At 32.4% G+C, this 4,033-nt stretch overlaps 1 non-coding gene across 1 annotated transcript; it reads left to right on the top strand.

Annotated features, from left to right (window-relative positions):
• The first annotated feature begins 1,267 nt into the window (after positions 1-1,267).
• LOC124895427 lies at positions 1,268-1,352 on the top strand. The gene has a single exon (XR_007051705.1). It is a non-coding gene; the product is annotated as a small nucleolar RNA Z196/R39/R59 family (small nucleolar RNA).
• The last annotated feature ends 2,681 nt before the right edge of the window (positions 1,353-4,033 follow it).

Below are 4,033 nucleotides of genomic sequence, written 5' to 3'. Positions count from 1 at the left end.
CAACAAATATACGGTCAATTTAAAAAATTGAAAAAGTTGAAAAAAAAGAAGAAAAATCTTCAAACTTACAAATTGTAACCCCCAGATACACGATTCTTCAATTTTGCCGAGAATAAGGGGATTCAATTAATCGGGTGTTGTGAGAGGATATGTGGAGTAAAATACGGAAGAGAAAACCTTTTTAGAGATGTATAATGTTTAAGAGAGAGAAAATAAAAAAAAAAGGGATTTGTGTTAATTTTTGGAATATGTGTAAATACTTTACCAAATTGATATATTATGTAAAAAAGAAATTTAATTTAGTGTATATATGTAAATTTTCGCAAAAATAAAGTACTTTTATTCAGTACGAGGGGGAAGAAAGAGTTTTTGAGACTTGCCAAGTTGGCAAGCCATACATAAATTATGTAATCTAAAACTAAAACTAGAAAGCTTATATCTTGATAACAATTGACTAAGAATTGTTGATGCAGATGACCCAATCGAAGATGCCAACAAGAGGATAACGTTTTTGAGAATGTGAGAGCTTTAAGACGACATAAGGACTTTGGCTTAAAGGATACGGTGTAAAGTCCATCAACACTCTGATCGTAAAGAAGGTGAATGCTGGAGTCACGATCTTTAACAAAAAAATAAGCAGGATGAAATTCAAAGAGAACATTATTGACATTTGAGAACATTTGTACAGAGAGGATAGGCTTAGTTATAGTAGGAACATGAAGAATTTGATTTAAGAAAAAATATGCTTAGAATGACTTGTGAAAGAGGCACGACTAGTACAGGACCTTGTATTCCTCAACACTAGATAGGTTGGGTGCAAAATAATAAGTAGCGCCTATGTCAAGGAACTAGTTTTGCATTAACAATATCCTTGAAATTAGAGAACATTTCTTTGACCACATAAATATTAAAATCAAAATTACTCAAGGATCTTCCCGCGACTGCTAACTCATCAAATAAAAGCTTTGTCTTTTGTAAAGTCATTTTATTTGTGGTTTTGGAACTGCATATGGAGGTTAAGAACTCTAAGAGGCCATTTCGCCATAAAAAGTATTCCCTTTTTTCCGGATTTTTTTTCATTTTATTAAAGTTGTGGTGTTTGACCATAAAAATTTCAAAATTATTTTCTGAAAACTGAAAACTGATTTTTGTTGTTTTCACTATTTTCAACTCCAACTTTTATTATTATTACATTTAATCCTAATTTTTTAAAATTTTTACACATAGCCCTTATAATGTTTAAAAGTTGTAAGTGTTTAGTCACTGATGCAATCAATGATGATTTTTTTTCATAATTACTGATTGAACAGTGATTAATATAAAAATACCACCATCTTTCGGCTGAGATTGCATTTAATATTTTTGCATTAGCTTTCTTCAATTTTGTTTCAATTCTATCTTTCTTCAATTTTTACATTTCAACTGATTGAATATTTTTGCATTATCTTTCTTCAATTTTGTTTCAACAGCTTGAGTTAATTCTTGCAATTGGAAAAACTGAAAAGTTATTTGAGAACAAACGAGGACCTAGTGAAGATCCAAATAAAAAAACAAATGATGCGTCTAATAATGCGCCTTAACAAATGGTTCGAGTAATGAAAGTGTCTATATATAAGAATCACATTTGGTTGTATGTTAGTAGGTAAATTAGTAGTTGAGTGATTTTGATAGTTTTAAAAAGTTGAGGGCATAAAATCATATTAATTTTTTTTTCAAAAGTCTAAAAAAATCTTTCAAAAAGACATGGACAAACAAAACTCCAACTCCAACTTCAATTTTTTTTAGTTTTAATGGCCAAACGGCTACTAAGTGTTAGAAGGTAAAGACATGGATACTTCCAAAGCATCTCAAATTTCTTTGGATAATTCTGAACCAAAATAAGTCATTTTTAAAATCAATTCACCGAAGTAATATTTTTTTTTGAAACTTTACCAAACTAGTATAAAAGTTGTTCTCAGTAATGTATTATGCTTTAAAAAAAGTTAACGGATCAAAAAGAGCTGTGGATGGCGTTAAAATAGGAATCGTTACTGTCAGTAACGTTTTTGACATAAAACGTTACTGTCAGTAACGAGTCTCAACAACTCTGTCACATCAGAAACTTTGTACAAATCTGACATTAAATTCATTACTTCCAATTATGTTTTAGCTTTAAAAGGTTACTCCAAGTAACGATACTATCAAATCAGCTCAAAACTCTGTGGTGTAAGAATTTTTGACATTATTAAAATCGTTATCAGTAGTCACTTTTTAAATTAAAAATGTTACTATGGGTAACGATTCTATCGAATCAAATCATGGACCTGTAAAGTTGGAATCTTGGTGATTGATTTATCAATAAAACGTTACTGCCAATAATATTTTATCTCTAGATATGAATGACAACAACAATTAACAACAAACAACATTCCAACAAGTGACAACAAATTATTGTTAGTCATATCTTAGAGCTGTCACTTGTTGAAATATCGTTTGCATCTTAGAGCTAAAGCATTATTGACAGTAATGTTTTATTGCTAAATTAATAACAAAGATTCTAACTTTGCAGGTTCGTGATTTGATTCAATAGAATCGCTAGCCATAGTAATATTTTTATCTTAAAAAGTGACTACTGATAACGACTTTAATGTCAAAATTTCGATGCCATAGAGTTTTGAATTGATTTGATAGTATCGTTACTCAGAGTAATGTTTTAAAGCTAACATGTAATTGACAATAACGAATTCAACGTTAGATTTATACATAGATTCTGAAATGACAGAGTTGCAGAGTCTCGTTACTCACAGTAACATTTTATGTCAAAAACGTTACTGGTAGTAACGATTCCTATTTTAACGTCATCTACGACTCTTTTTGGTCCGTTAAATTTTTTAAATTATAATACGTTACTGGAAATCACGTTTATACTAGTTTGAGAAAGTTTCAAAAAAATATATTACTTTAGTGAATTGATTTAAAAAATGACTTATTTTGGTCCAGATGATGAGTATGGTTTCTTTAGAAAGAGAAAATATTAGGAGACTCATAATTATTTAATCTTGTTGGGATGGGACGTTGGTTTCGAGGGGAGGGAGACGGTAACGATGACATTATTGCCTCCGTCGTTGGTCGGACGGAGAGACGGCAGTCGCCGGCAAAGTTTTTGAGAGAGAGAGAGTAGAGTCTAGAGAGAGAAGGAGCTGATTCCCTTTTTTCCTTTTCTATGCTCTCTATCCTCTCTTGTTTTGTGTGTATCTGTGTATATATATATTGTATTTTTTTTTCTTTTTTTTGGTCCTTTCTTTTTGGACAAGAACAAAAGAGGGGGGGGTGACGTGGGGTAGGGTTAGGTAGAGGTAGGGAGGTAGGGAGGTAGGGTATGGGGTGGTGAGGTGGTGATTTGTCATTTTCCTATTGGAGAGGGTTGTTAGGGTGTTAAAAGAATAAAAGTTTGTTAGGGATTTTGTTAAGAGTTATTTTTTGTATTTTTGTGGGATGTACTCACGTGGGTGAGGGTACATGATATGATAAGGCATAAATGAATAAAATCGAACTTTTGAGGGGGAAAAATTTTGTGTCTACATCATGCCCCCTTTGAATGTAAACACACAGTATTTTCAGACAAAGAAGTAGACAACGAGACAGCATTTTGTCCCGACCATTATTCAAAGGAAGAAAAGGAAGAAATAAGGACTACTGGGTCTTGAATTAGGATAGCCTACCCACCCAAATTATGAGGGGATCAAGTGGCAAGTATCTCCAAGAATTGGACGGAGATGGACTATACCGAGTTGGAGAGTCGAGTGAGGTTCCGTCGAGGTTCCGATCCGCGGCTCTGTTATTACATCAAAATTGAAAATTACAAGTTAAAACATAAATGAAATTACAAAAATCCTATCTATACAACTTTTGTTGGTTCTTGACTCGACTTTTATCACCCTATTCTTCAGGCAGGCTCCTGACTTGCAATTTCTTTCACCTTGTTGCTTGGCTTTCAATTAATTTGCTTTGTTGCTTGACTTTTCATTTCTTTACCCTGTTCTTCAGGCGGGTT

The sequence above is a fragment of the Capsicum annuum genome, unplaced genomic scaffold (genome assembly GCF_002878395.1).
Source record: "Capsicum annuum cultivar UCD-10X-F1 unplaced genomic scaffold, UCD10Xv1.1 ctg82027, whole genome shotgun sequence".
NCBI classification, from domain to species: domain Eukaryota; kingdom Viridiplantae; phylum Streptophyta; class Magnoliopsida; order Solanales; family Solanaceae; genus Capsicum; species Capsicum annuum.
This window is presented reverse-complemented; position numbering and strand designations above follow the sequence as displayed.